The sequence below is a fragment of the Nilaparvata lugens genome, chromosome 7 (genome assembly GCF_014356525.2).
Source record: "Nilaparvata lugens isolate BPH chromosome 7, ASM1435652v1, whole genome shotgun sequence".
In the NCBI taxonomy this organism is placed as follows: domain Eukaryota; kingdom Metazoa; phylum Arthropoda; class Insecta; order Hemiptera; family Delphacidae; genus Nilaparvata; species Nilaparvata lugens.
In genome coordinates this window covers 57714104-57730272 of record NC_052510.1, presented here as the reverse complement: position 1 = coordinate 57730272, position 16169 = coordinate 57714104, and the positions used below count along the sequence as shown (strand labels likewise).

At 34.6% G+C, this 16169-nt stretch overlaps 1 protein-coding gene and 1 long non-coding RNA gene across 2 annotated transcripts in view; one reads left to right on the top strand and one right to left on the bottom strand.

Moving 5' to 3' along the window:
* The window catches only part of LOC111056401 (toll-like receptor 7), a 258473-nt gene that overhangs the window by 37198 nt on the left and 205106 nt on the right, over positions 1-16169 (bottom strand). The window lies entirely within an intron of this gene.
* On the top strand, positions 389-1227 carry LOC120352484. The gene is made up of 2 exons (XR_005571867.1): positions 389-583; positions 1135-1227. It is a non-coding gene; the product is annotated as an uncharacterized LOC120352484 (long non-coding RNA).

Below are 16169 nucleotides of genomic sequence, written 5' to 3'. Positions count from 1 at the left end.
ACAGAGAAATTGAGTTTCTGGTATTACGATGAAATTAGGCTATATAAATGTGTGTGTTCATTATCATATAATTGGAACACAATAAAAGAGTGCTTGATAACTTCAATTTGTGTTTCAATTATTTCAGTCGCCTTAAAAGAGAAAAATCTGGTGTGGCGCACTCACACAACTTTCCTTGCCGTTATGAGAATTGATGACCTGACGCTAGTGTTCTCGCGCATCTGAAGTCTACTGTTCAAAGATTCGAGCTAGCTGATGACAGGGCAATATTGCTGGAGACACACGAGGTCTGCTATCTCTTCATAGTGAATCATTTAATAGAATCAACAGTTGCCAACAGTTTGCAATTATTGGATAATCACATTTTCTCGAGCTTATTTCAAAATAACATATGGAGCATCATCTGTGCATAGTTTTCTGACGTCAGCAGCTACGAAATTGTGGTTAATTTGCAAATCACTGAAAAGTGGGAAGATAATATCCCACTGCCCATTTAGCGACACTGGATTTCGACCGATTCAATGTAGCTCTCATTTCAATTGCAAATTGCAAATAGAAGATTCATCATCTCAAGACGTTTGAGGTAAGTTTTGACTAGTAAAAACTACTTAGATTACAATTACAAATAGTTTCATTTCAAGAAAAAACAGCTGTAATAATAAACATTGAAAAACCGAAGGACGGTCATGTAAACAACTTTTAGGTTATGAAACAACATAACTTTTTAGATTTATTTTTAATACGAAATTGAACAGTTTGCTTCCAAAAATATATTACACTATGTTTAGAATTTATTCCTCTATCTGTAAATATTATTTGTTGGAAGCTTCTTCATCTGGCTGTCGTAATATTTGTACTTATCTTCCAACTTGCACAGTCAGAAATTCATTCCGGCTGTACTCTTATAACTCATATTTGTATAAGACAACAATATAAATGCAATAATGGAATAATAATCACTATTAGTGGAATTATTAGTTTGTTTTGAAGAGAAAATTAGTTTTTTGCAATCCTGGTTTTGTAGTGAAGAAGGGGTATAATGGAAGATAACCTAAGCTGTATAGTGAGTATTATATTCCTTCTAAGATGTTGCCTGAAGCTTTATCAATTCTTGTTTTGCTTTTACTTTTGCAGGTTCCATTCTTGAAACATGAATGAACAAAGCCTGCATTGGAGTAATTCCAACATTGAATTGTGAGATAAAGATTGGACTTCAACTACAGTAACTACTTCAAAATATATAAACAATTCACTAGTGTTTATTCCATCAATTGAATTCTATATAAACTTATTGATGCATCTTTTGTGATACTCCAAAGGGTAGTAGGAGCGTAAGGCCAATGGTTTATCAACGTATCTAGCCTAGTAGTGATAGTGTTTGAATTGTAAATCATAAAATCATTCCAGTTTGTTGAAGTAATGGGCCATATTCACCATATATGTTTAACGTTTTTCTAAGATTACATGTTGACTTATGAACGAGATGGTGCATCCTAGCCAGAGTACTGTTTATCAGCGTTCCATTCCAATAATTATGTATCTATCATGTTTTCAAAAATTATTCTAGGAAAAATGATATTCTTGAGTTCTTGAGAACCAATCACTACAAATCTATTAATGCTGGAAACAAGTAAAACCATTTAAAACGTTATATGTAACCTACTGGTGACTACATTTTTTTTGTGAAATTTCACTATCTACAAATCTACATGATATTTCAATGAAAACCCACTTCCATGGAAAACAATTCATGCTTTCGTTTCGACAATATATTCAAATATTTAGAAAAAGGTATTCAATCATTGTTGTATTCGCCTGCGGATGACACACAGCATCTGCGGTGTGTCATCCAATCTAATTAATTTCTCTTTTTCCGATCAATTACTTTGCAGAGGCGTTTGATTCCATTATAACTTATTCAAAGTAGCCTATTTTTGTAACAGCAGTGCGAGAAACGAGAAGTAATTGAAAAAAGAAGTGTTTTGGACGACTACAGGACACTGTGCGTCAAGACTTTTTCAACAGCAATTGAATTTCAAACTGTAATTAGCAATCTAACTGGAATCAATTGAGACGTGAAGCATGGTTCAGTCCTTTCGCCTTTTTCTTTTCCTTTTTCACTCATTGTCGACGCTTCTCTTTTTTCTTCGACTCTACTTCGATTCCGTTTCATTTATTCCTTCCTCCATTCATCCTAATTGTATCGGGATCGAGCGCTGCTCATTGCGCATTCAATTAACGTTTTACCAGTTAATTTTATTCGACCTTCGACTTCTTTGTATGTAGGATCGTGGTATCGACACCTACAGCTGCTATCAAAAAATAAAACTTCTTCACAAAGAGAATCTCCATCAATTTGACGCCCTTTTGTAAGGCATTTAAAAAGCGAGCAGCTTTAAATGCACTTTGTGATGTTAATGAGGCGTTCACCTTTTCTAGAAGCTATTCATTTTCATGTCAGCAAGTCGACGAAATTTGAAAGAGGGAAAGCATTGATTATTCCAATCTTGATTTTGAGTAAAATTTAGAGGATACCTTATACCATATTCTTTATCCATACTAACACTTGTTGGATCGATGGCGTCATGTAATGAATAAAATACAAAAACAAACTAAAAAACACAAATTTTTGAATTTTGCAATCTAGTCTAAAAAGATTTATGAGCAATTTCTTCTAATATAATAAAGAGTTAACGCTGTTCGGTGCACCTTTTTATTTTTATTTAAATTGGGTAATCGTTTCAATATAATTGTTGAGATCATTATAAGAGTGAGAAAAAGTGGCAACTGAAATTTTCAAGTGGTCTAATAAGCGAGTTATGGGTTGTTGAAGTGCTAAACTCCGTTTTCTTTCCAGATCATGAACGTTTTCGAATTTTCCATTGGAGTTTTTTTAATACATTCAGTATATCATTGGCTTTGTTTTAATATGCGTTTTTTTCGCTATTAATGTCAAAATAAACAAGTTACCGAATTTACAAAAATGATACTTTTAAATCAATGAACGATATGGGAAATTAAATGTTTTTAGTTTGGAATATACATTTTTTTTCAATTTTCAAGAGGAGTTCTAATAATATAGTCAAAACCGTTTATGATCTGGAAAGAAAACGGAATCTGGAAAGTTAGCACTTCAACAACCCAAGAAAGTTAGCAGTGATCAAGATGGCAGTGATCAAATTCAAGTCGAAAATCCGATTGGAGTAGTTGTCCAATTCTGGAGATATCTTTCATCTCACACACTCAGAGAGTTGTATTCTCAGCAAGTATCATTCTCGACTCACAAATCATGTCCTGAACATAAAAATAAATTAATAATATATGCGATCATCATTGTCCACTGTATAAATCATTTATTTATTAATTATTATCATTTTATTGATTTTTCATCGTCTAGCTAGAGTTAGCCTATGAGTTAGCCAAATCACATATGATTATGTTATCTCATTGCTTGTGAGAGTACGGTAATTGAAAATAATGTGAATTGGTATATATAGAATTTGAATTTGTATATAGAATGTAATTGGTATGCACAGCTTACTCGCTCCTGATTGATTCACAATTTTAAATATTAGTCGATACGATTGAAACTCTCTATTCTGTCAACAGGTGCTCGATGAGTAGTAGACTCCGCCTACTCTTTCTTCTGATTGGTCGACAATTCGGAATATTTTTGACTCTCAAACTCTGCCTCTAGGTGGCGATACTTGTTGAACTCAGCATTGTTTTATCGGTCGATTGAATTTTGAAAATTTAATTTTTTGACATATATCTCATTCCATACTTCTTTGGTGAAAAAATACATTTTATTCAACACCTCACAAATCGAATAAATAAACAAATCGAATAAAATCCAACTTGCTCTGAATACCTCTCAACCTTTATTATTCCTATTCCTTATTATAAATAAAACTATGAGGAATTCCCTTCTGTTAAATTAAGTTCATTTCCATTTTATTCTTATTCTATATCCTTTGCATAGTCTGGTCAATGTCAGGGAGAAAGAAATTTTATTCTATTCTGCTCTATTTAATGACTTTAATTGCAGATTTGAATTTCACAAGAAAACAAACTAACTGAACCAATATATTTTTCATGACATGTTGGTGTGCAATTAATTTTATCATGATAATTTCTCTGGTTGGTAAACAACACATCCATTCATGCATAGACATTCATACTTCCTGACATTCCCTAAAGTTTTCAGAGAAACCTCTGAATACTAAATAGAGCTGAAAAATTAATTTTATCATGATAATTCCTCTGGTTGGTAAACAACACATCCATTCATGCATGTGTTTATACTTTCTGACATTCCCTGAAGTTTTCAGAGAAACCTCTGAATACTAAAGTTACATGTTGTCTTATTTTCAATGGTTCCTGATCCACAAATGAAGATAATCGAGATGAATTCCATCAATAGATCACCTTCGACCTGCATTCCTGAAGCATCAGGCTGATTTGCTTGTCCAGGATTAGCGAGGGGGGCTCTTCAATTAATGTGCTTCCCCGTTAGCTTACCCTTGATGTGAAACAATTGGTGGAGCTTTCAACATGAGGGTCCTCGCCGAATATTGATGGCTGGATTGCGTGTAGTTCACCTCACCCTGCCTCACCCCCTTGCCACACTCCGTGCCTCATTTCCGTGCCTCAACCCTGCCCCACTTCCGTGCCTCAACTCTGCCTCAATCCACCCCAACCCTTTCACTGCCTCACCACCGTGCCACACTTTTGTGCCTCACTTCATTGCCTCAATTCCGTGCCTCATCACCATGCCATACTTCCTTGCCTCACCTACTTGCCTCACTTCCGTGCCTCAATCCTTGCCCAAATTGTAGCTTTCGGAAGTGTGCATACCGTTATTATTACAAAACCAAACACACTACCTCGTCGTGTAGAGGAATCTAGTTTGGGTTCTACCCTGGTGACAAGTCTTGTTAACTATAATGGCTGCTACTCAGGAATCGGCCGAGAATTTGTCAAAAATCGTTACCAAACGAGGTGGGCTTAGCTTGCTATGCTCATATTTCTACAAAAGTCGATTCTGCAGTCCTTTATGGGAAAAATACACAATGTAAATGTACTGGATTTCATTGAAAAAAATCTAGAATTGCGTAAGTTCCATTAGTTTTATCATAGTTTTCGATGGAATCAACAGATGATCATACTCCAAATTCAGATATTATCAGTAGTAGAATTAATGAAAATTCATTATTATTATTGTAGCAACTAAATGAATTTCAGCCAGCGAATAATGCGTTTTCCCATGCAAATCAGTCGTGAAAATTAACATATTAGCAATGTAACTAGACCCTCAATGAAAAAACTAGAATTGTGTAAGTTTTATTAGTTTTATCATAGTTTAGAATGGAATCAACAGATGATCATACTCCAAATTCAGATATTATCAGTAGTAGAATTAATGAAAATTCATTATTATTATTGTAGCAACTAAATGAATTTCAGCCAGCGAATAATGCGTTTTCCCATGCAAATCAGTCGTGAAAATTAACATATTAGCAATGTAACTAGACCCTCAATGAAAAAACTAGAATTGCGTAAGTTTTATTAGTTTTATCATAATTTTGAATGGAATCAACAGATAATCAGACTTCAACACATATATTATTAATAGCAACATGAATCACAATTGAGCATTATTGTATCAATTACATGGATTTATTCCAGCCATCAAATGCGATTTCTCATCCAAATCAGTCATAGAAATTGACAGATTAGCAACTGAACTAGACTCTCAATAAGAAGCTAGAATTGTATAAGTTTTATCATAGGTTTGGATAGAGCCATCACATAATCAGACTTCAATAATTCATATATTATCAGCAGCAATATTAATCATTATTGTATCAAGTACATGAATTTCAGCCATCAAATGCTATTTATCATACAAATAATTCATAGAAATGCTATCAATTTGATTCAATTTGAAATGCTATCATTTGCTACGAATTTAATAGAAACGCTATGAATTTGAATTTATTTAACTAGCTGAAGCTCTTTTAACTAACTAGCTCTTTTTTTATGTAACTAGCTGATTGCAACTCTCACCAGCGGGCAAGGTTTGATTCCTTTTGCTGGTGATGCCGGATTACCATTGAGGATCTAATTATGATTTTGGTATTATTTATGCCTTATTTTTATTTTAATTATTTTATACTTTTGATTATAAAATTATGTATTTTCTTTTATTATGTTTTGAATATGTATTTATTGTATGGCAAATAAATGATTTGATTTGATTTGATTTCACACAGACTTGCTATTACGATTTCCCATCCTAATCAGTCATAGACAAGGTCTATAGAAAACCTTGGTCATAGAAATTAACAGACCTACTACTTCGATTTCTCATCTTAATCAGTCATAGAAATGAAGACTTCCTTCTACATTTCTAGACTTGCTACCATGAGTAAGGAATTATAAGAGAAAATTCCACTGTAATAAACTGTAGACTACTTAATAAGCGCATCCAGATTGATAGGAGATAGCTCACTAAAAACCAGAGCTTTGTTAACTTGAGGAAGATTTATTCAATAGTCTATTGGTTCAAGTAGCTTCACTTTCCTAGGATTTCCTGCAATCTATTTGTTGCGATTCATTGATTTGACTGATCTATTCTCAGACTTTCGCTCTCTCTGTTTCTGCCTGCCCACGCGTCTACTCTTCAATCACAGCTCCCATCATCCATCACTCTTCAACTCCAATTTTGGCGATGGATTATTATAAGCAATGCCTGTTACATTTCACTGATATCGAATCGGTACTTGAGTTATTGAAGTGTTTCAAATGGGTCAAGTGTTTTGTGTGTTATGATATCAAAGGCAAAAGGGCTCTGCTGGAATATTTCAAACTGCTCTTCGGAAATGCCAATCTGAATTTTGAAGAGCTGTTATCGAATAATATATTCACATTAATATGAAGACTTGGAGATTTGATAGAATATCATCATCTGACTACCTATAGTCCAGTATTTAGAATAGCTGGTTTTATCACATTATGGGGTAATTATTCCAGTTGAAATAATGGGAGTGATATCAGTGCTTCACAAAAGTTTTTAATTCCCCTCAGTTTCTCAAATTCATTTCTGTCAGCACTCAAACTTCTGACAGTGACAAATGTATTAATTTAGTTGCCAGTTAACAACTGTTTCAAAGAGGTACTCTATCTAGATTATAGTTCTATAGTAACATATGATATGGAAATTTCAATTATAATTAAGAGATTGGGAGAAGAATATACATGCTAAAAGACGAACTTTAAACCCTTAAAAACAACCCTTAGAGTTAAAATATTGCCAAAAGATTTCTTAATGCGCCTCTAAAGGGCCAACTTAACATACCTACCAAATTTGAACGTTTTTGGTCCGGTAGATTTTTAGTTATGCGAGTGAGTGAGTGAGTGAGTGAGTCAGTCAGTTAGTCAGTCAGTAAGTGAGTGCCATTTCGCTTTTATATATATATAGATCATCATCTGACTATCTACGGTATAGTCCAGTATTTAGAATAACTGATTTTATATAATTATATTATAGAGTGAATAATATCATAATGGAAGTGATTTCAGTGTCTCACCAAATTGCTCAATTTTCTTGTTGTTTCATTTCAATATTCGAACACGAACGACAATGATGATTCAATCAATGAGTTAGATCATTTCATCACCATTAATAATCAATCTATTGATAATCACTACTATTGATAATGATTATGATGGAAAGAATGAGAATGATAAGAACACCTGAAATGTATTGTGAGGAGGAGTGAGACCAACATAGTTCACAAGTACAACTACATAGCAATCTGAGAATCATACTGACTAATGAAAATAAAGACTGTGTTTGTAATTGCTGATTAATCCATAACCTCTTTTGGACTGATTTTCAATCAAAACTCGTAAGAACTATAAGCCTGTATTTCCATCTCCAACAATTCTATTATTCACACTATGAACAGAGATATTGCGGAATTTCTCCATATCAAAATACCACTGAAGATGGTGCATTGAAACTTTAGTTTGGCTCAAATGAATTATTTGGAACTGACAACACCGTTTTTATTCTACCTTAATTCTATTATTATGAGTTTTGTTATTGTTGAGAAGATAAATGAATAATTAATTGAACAATTGATTTTTACTCATTTATAGCAGAACTTTTACAATTAAGGTGAAATAAAAAGATGTTGTCAATTCCACAAAGTTTTTATTTGAGTCCAAACTAGTTTCGATGCACTTGGCATCAGTATACCACTGAAAATACAAATAAATACAAATAAAAACTTTGTGGAATTGACAACATCTTTTTATTTCACCTTAATATGGAGAAATTCCACAACATCTCTGTGCAAAGTGTTAATTTTACAATTTATGGGGAGGAGAAAACAAGCTTCAGCCCTGAACTTATTGATTTTCAAAATTCAATCGATTAATTTTCTAAATTTAAGTTGAAAAGAATGATGTACGCTATCGCAAATACGTATTTTGAACAGAGATTGATCCTATTGTTGTATGTTGATCTGATTCTCTAGTGAGGTCCACGTTTAATGGCAGTGGAGAAAAACGTTGTCGATCCTCTGTCTTGTCAATGCCTTCTATAGGCGGCAGCTGATACAGGTTTATCGATGTTATACTAACAGTTCATTCTCATTTGAAATAATCAATTATATTTTATTAAGCATTATATTTTTCAATAATTCCACAATGAATATCAATAATTGAGATGATATATTTTGTTAATTGATTAATTAAAAAAGTTCTACATTGTCAAAAGACGATCTGGGAACAGAGCAAAGTGAGAAAGAGATAGCGCTATCCGCTTTGTTGAATTTTTTATACAGCTATAATTTCTCAACTTATGAACCAATTTTGTTAGAACTACATTAGTTAGACAGAGCACTCTTTGAAGTTGTGTTCAACACCAATTTTCATTTGTTTCAGTTTGAAAATGCCCCCTCTCTTGACTGGGGAAGAACGAGCCAAAATAGCAGCTCGTTATGAGTTCTGGGGATCTGTGGTGCGAGTACAAAGGTGGTGGAGGGCTGAACGAGGGATCCATGCAACACTGGATGCAAAAGCTGAGATCTTTCTTGAGAATCGTTGCAACAGAGTAACGTGAAAGACCAATTTCACGGAGATCCTTGACGCAGTAATTTCTTAGGGCTCCTCATGAACATTTCACGAACTCTGTCAACATTCTCTGCTGCCCTTGACGTTGATGGTCTTCCTGATCGTCTTGCATCTGCGTCACTCCCTGTTGTTAGTAATTTGGAATGGAAATTTGTAACAGTTTTTGCATCCAGTTTTGCATGGATCCCTCGTTCAGCCATCCACCACCTTTGTACTCGCACCACAGATCCCCTGAACTCATAACTAGCTGCTGTTTTGGCTCGTTCTTCCACATTCAAGAGAGGGGGCATTTTTAAACTGGAACAAATGAAAATTGGTGTTAAACACAACCTCAAGGAGTGCTCTATTTAACAAATGTAGTTCTAACAAAATTTGTTCATAAATAAAGAAATTACAGTTGTATAAAAATAGGGAGTGACTTATTAGACACTCTGTAGAACTCATATGTTTTGTTCCAGCTTATTGTGATGTGGGTAATATCTGTATTGCTTCATATTGTATTTGTCTGTGTGACAAAATTAATATTATTTTATTGGGATGAATCTTTTGATTCCTGATAACTTTGTCTATTGCACTATGTGTTTAATGACAATAATAAATTCTATTCTATTCTAATTTTGTCTTAAATAGTCCAAATAAGTCATGTCCATAATTATTTTTACACCAAACAATCAGTCTGAAAATGTTGCAACGCTCACAGACTTTTTTAAACTCAATTGTTTCAGGTACGGTATGATAGTATGAATGATAGACAAGGATAGCAATACCATTGCTAATCAAACACTGCCGTTATAACGTGGACCTCACTATAGAGAATTGAGAACTATCGTGACTACTAACCTCTATTTTTCCATCACCAATAGATGGAATCAGCAACATTACAGACCCTGCAAACTTATCGATCACTTGCGAAAAAGAAAAGCAAACTTCAGTTGTCCGACAGTATCACTTTAATTAAAATATCCGAAAGGATTTTTGTTGACGGCGAGTCCCTCACCTTTCAACACTTTAATTACAGTTGAGTGTTTGGTTTATACAGGGAAAATCTAGGTCAGTTTTGATAAACATATATTGATTGAAGTGCTATCAAAAAAAAGGGAGGAACATTCTATGAATTTTATTAAGAGGGCGGTTATAGGAAGGGTTGGAAATCGATAGTTTGATTTAATCTGAAAAAGAGAGGGTTAGGAATCGATAGATTGATTTGATCTGAAAAGAGAGGGTTAGGAATCGATAGATTGATTTGATCTGAAAAAGTTAGAGTTGGGAATAGATAGATTAATTTGATCTGGAAAATAGAGGGTTAGGATTCGATAGATTGATTTGATCTGAAAAAAGAGGGTAAGGAATTAATAGATTGATTTGATCTGAAAAGAGAGGGTTAGTAATCAATAGATTGATTTGATCTGAAAAAGAGGGTTAGGAATTAATAGATTGATTTGATCTGAAAGGAGAGGGTTAGTAATCAATAGATTGATTTGATCTGAGAAAAGAGGGATAGGAATCAATAGACTGTTTTGATCTGAAAAAAGAGAGGGTTAGGAATCAATAGATTGATTTGATCTGAAAAGAGAGGGTTAGGAATTCATAGATTGATTTGATCTGAAAAAAGAGAGGTTTAGGATTCAATAGATTGATTTGATCTGAAAAAAGAAAGTTAGGAATCAATAGATTGATATGATCTGAAAAGCGAGGGTCAGGAATCAATAGATTGATTTGATCTGAAAAAAGAGGGTTGGGAATCAATAGATTGATTTGATCTGATTGATTGATTGAGTACTTTATTTATGTAGATTACAATATATACTGGCTTATACACTTATATACAATAGCTCACAATACAGCAAAATTATAGATGAATTTACAAAATATCAATTAAGAGAATAATTATTGAGCTGTATATGATATGAAAAAAAAACAATTTGTAATAACTATAGATAAAATAGATAATATTGTTATGCATCTACATAAATTGGCGGAGCTTTGGACATATCAATGTCCATTCTTCGGAAAGAATATTCGAAGTATCCTTCCTGTAAAGTATTCACTTCAGGTATTGATAAAGAAATAAACTTCATGATATAATTGATGGTAAGTATATTCAACTGTTAAGATACATGATACAATTGTTAGGAAACACATCAAGTGATCGCCATTGCAAGGCACACACACAAACAGAGCCTTGAGAATCGAGGGCCAAGAGAACACATAGAGTACTCAATACATTACACTTCCCACTAACTCTCTACCAAATTCCCACTCTCTGGTCTGATAGAGAGAGATGAAACATTAAAGTAACGCGAAAAGTTTCAATTTTCAACGGGACCAAGTATGGAGTGGGGAGGAAAGTTGAAATGACGGATCAAGTATTGGATGATGTAATGTTAAATGTCACACCAATTATTATCGTACGGATAAACTTGTCGACAAGTGTACATATCGATATGTATATATCGATGTATACATATATCGATGGTGTATATATCGAGTGGTGAGGCCGTGTTATGCCAAGTGGAGGAAACAGTTGAACTCTAGTTATGTGTTATTTTCGATACTTGCAACAGCCAATGAACAAGCGAGGATTTGATAGGATCAGTTTTCGATTTGATGGTTTGAGGGGGGGGGGGGTTGGAGCACCCCCAGCTATGTTTTCCCCCCTCGTTTATTGAAAACGAATGTTTAATTAATGGGTTTCACCCATTTTATTTGTTAGCTGCGCTGTGCTCTTACCATATCGCCCTGTTTTCAGGTTGACTATACTTCCGAATCGATTGCATGACGAGTTATAAAGCAGTGTGCCACTGACTGACGGTATAATCATTCCAGACTGTGTTCAAACCTACATTCAATTGTATTTTCACCCTCTCTGTTCAAACTGAAGCTCCTTCGCCCACTTTTCGATTCATCGATTCTCTTCTTCTTGTTCTATTCCACCTCTTTCTCACCATCATTTCGTTTCTTCTCCTCCTACTTCTCTCCATTCTACTTGTAAGTTTCTTCTTCTTCAACAACTCCTTCCTCTTCTTATTTTTCCTATTCCTCTCCTTATTTCTCCTTCTCCTCTCCTTATTTTTCCTTCTCCTCTTCTTATTTTTCCTTCTCCTCTCCTTATTTTTCCTTCTCCTCTCCTTATTTTTCCTTCTCCTCCTCTTCTTTTCCCTTCTCCTCCTTCTTCTGTTCCTTCTACATGTAAGTCTCCTTAGTCAACACACTGCTTCTCCTCTTCTTCTTTTTCCTTCTCCTCTTCCTCTTTTTCCTCCAACTCTTCTTCTTTCTCTTCCACCTCTCCCTCTTCCACCTCACCTCCATTCATAAATAGACCCTTGGTTTAATTAATGAAATTAACGTTTTGGTAGAGAGTTAGTGGGAGGGATATTTTTAATATTCTTTCCGAAAAATGAACATTGATATGTCCAAAGCTCCGCCAATTTATGTAGCATAACAATATAATTATCTATAGTTATTATATTACAAATGGCTTTTTCATATCATATACAGTTCAATAATTATTTTCTTAGTCTATATTACGTAAATTCATCTATAATTTTGCTGTATTGTAAGCTATTGTATATAAGTGTATAAGCCAGTATATATTGTAATCTACATAAATAAAGTACTCAATCAATCAATCAATCTTTTTCCATTTCCTCTTCCTTTTTTTATAATCACAGTCACGTTTAAATTAAATTTCGGAAAACTAGAAAATTTAACACAAAATAAAATAAAGGGAAATTGTTTGAGTTTCAGCTATTTTGAATTATTTAGGAATGTTTAGATTCCGTCGAAGAAAAACGTTTCCGATTGAATAAATGAGATGATGAAGATTTTCATAAAAACTTCGACTACAACACCTCATTTCGGAAATCCAATTTTCTGACTCCAGCTGTTTAAAATCTAGAACTATGCTAAATCCCGAGCTCGGAGCTGGCCCATAATGGTGGTATGCCTCTAAATTACCGTTTTCTTGTGAATACTTCGATTATCCAAGTCCTTGATTAACCAAATGATATTCTGTCGCAATAGATTCGGTTAGTATAAGGGTAATGTATTTGCATGCACAAACAATAGCGTAAGTAGATATCCCATGGTATAGGGCGTTTATGTCGCAACTTTTACTGTTATCTCAAGCCGTTTACTGTCGATTATTGTCGATTTTTACTGTTTTGACCGGGTGAGAGTGTATGAACGTCACAATATGAGAGACTACCAGCGTCATAAAGCTTCACAGGAAAGAACTACGTTTACTATCAGCTTGAGATAACAGTAAAAGTTGCGACATAAACGCCCTATACCATGGGATATCTACTTATGCTATTGTTTCTCTATGGTATTTGGTACTGTATATGCTATACTGTAATATATATGCTACTGTATATGGGTAATGGTGACTTAAGCAATCAATCTTCATCTAGATCCCATGCAAGGATATATATAGGTCCTGTATTCCTATCTATATACATCCATCAAGGATCTATATCCATCCTTGGGTCCCATATACCGCATGTCATACAATCCTCCAGTAATTAGTCTAAACTCAACAAGGATTCTACATTTGTATGTTGGACATTGCTTTCGTTTTATATAATAAATGGTGTTATAATGGTGTCATAGCTGAAGTCATATGTATGTGTGCATATAGGTGGCACTGGCGATGAATTATTGCAGCGTTCATCCAACTAGTAGGTGACAAGCGGTGGGCGGAGAATGAATAATTCATTTTTGGCGCGTCAAATATGGCGGCCGGCTTTCGCGCCTATTTAATTATTTGGCGCGGCCGGCGCCACGTGGACTGTGATATAGGTTAGGTTATTTCTCGTCAAATTCACTTTCAACTGAAAACATTGACTGGATGGGGAGAATGTGATGTATATATCGAGGAATGAAGATAGATAAAAGTGGATCTTACCATACCCATTTCTGATGAAATAACTATTATTTTTATAATAATTAATATTTCTGAAATAAAGACTATTGAAACTTATTGCTAACTGGCAGGTAACTCGTCCTGCCAATAAAAGACTTGACAAACTTTTTGTGTAGTTGAGAAGTTGATATTGTGGTAATTATTCATATTGAATGAAAAAGACTAAGAAATTTTCAAAAAACCACTGATTTATTGATAATTAGAAAGACCGGCTTCGGTTATTACACCATTGTCAATCTCTGATAAACTAAAACTAAATACAAGAGCAGCAGAATCTATACTAGTAGGCGAGTACTGCTATTGGTCGAGGGCATGAACGCCTGCCAACAATGACGCCGGCCAATGGCAGGCGTTCATGCCCTCGACCAATAGCAGTACTCGCCTACTAGTATAAATTCTGCTGCTCTTGTATTTAGTTTTAGTTTATCAGAGATTGACAATGGTGTAATAACCGATACCGGTCTTTCTAATTATCGATAAATCAGTGTTTTTTTTACAATTTCTTAGTCTTCTTCATTCAACTTGACAAACTGAAAATTTGACGAACTGAAATCTTGGAGAATTCAAAAAAGGCCTCAATAATTGAAAATCTATATGCAAAATGTTAAGTAAATCTGTCCAGTAGTTCAGACGTGATGATGATTCATTTGTGAATTTCCTATCCCGTATTTCCTTTTTCAAGCCAATTTCTTCCTCTAGGGTCTTTAGGCTATGATATTATAGAATACGAATACAATGATAGGAAAATTCCTAAATTTACATGGCTTATTTTGGTGGTAATACGTTAACTACGATAATATATTTCCCAGGAGCCTTTGTTTCACTGTTTCAAAATATTGTTATTTGTTGCATGACATCTTGGTGCATGCACACCCATACAAAAAGAGAAACGAACAACAAGAAAAAGAAGAAGAAGAAGAAGAAGAAGAAGAAGAATTTGATGATGATGATGATGATGATAATGATTACTTTGAGTAGGAGTGAGGGAAAACAGAATAGAAGAATTTGAATTGGAAGATTTGAATTGGACATTTTGCGTTGGCGAATGAAAGAGCAGAGGAGACAAGTGGTGAAGGGTTGAAATGTAGAGGAGGAGATGGAGCGGTAGGTAGATGAGGTGGAGGAGGAAGATAAGAAGGAGGGAAAGCAGGAGTAGGAAAGTGGTGAGAAGGAGGGTTAGGGGAAGAATAAGAGTAAGAAAAGTAGGATTAAGATGAGAAGGTGAAGGAGAAAAAGGTGGTGAGGTGCAGATTGAAGAAGGAATAAGATAAGAAGGTGGATGAGGAGGATGAGGAGGATGAGGAGGAGGAAAAGCAGAAGTAGGAAAGGGGCGAGAAGGAGGGTAAGGGGAAGAATAAGAGTAAGAAAAGTAGGATTAAAATGAGAAGATGGAGGAGAAAAAGGTGGTGAGGTGCAGATTGAAGAAGGAATAAGATAAGAAGGTGGATGAGGTGGAGGAGGAGGATGAGGAGGAGGAAAAGCAGAAGTAGGAAAGAGGAGAAAAAGAGGGTTAGGGGAAGAATGAGAGTAAGAAAAGTAGGATTGAAATGAGAAGATGGAGGAGAAAAAGGTGGTGAGGTGCAGATTGAAGAAGGAATGAGATAAGAAGGAGAAGAATGAAGAGAAGAACGAAGAGGGAAGGAGAAGAGAAACAAAAGGTTAATGAAGGGAAGAGAAATTGAAGAGAAAGAAGAAAGACAAAAGATAGATGTATAGAAAAGTAATTAAAGAGCAAGAAGAGTGATAAAAGATAGGTGCAGAGAAGAGAAATCAAAGAGCATGAAGAGAGACAATGTAACAAGGGCAGTTCGTAAATGATTCAAGGTGTGCGTTCTACGTCTCACCTCCAAGATAGATCTTTACCGCAGTATTTCCACATTACTATTCATGTGCTTATCCCCATATAGGCCCACTTCCACAAACCATAAATCAAGTATTCTCAAGCTGCGATTCCAATAGTCTCTTGTCACTGATATTTGCATTTGTTCTATTTTTAGTTGTGCTGTTTCATTCATTGTATATCCAAGCATAAGTTTCCACAAAGATGAGTTTAAGTTTTTTTACAATGTTGAGAAATTTCGAAACTTCATTCATTCATTTA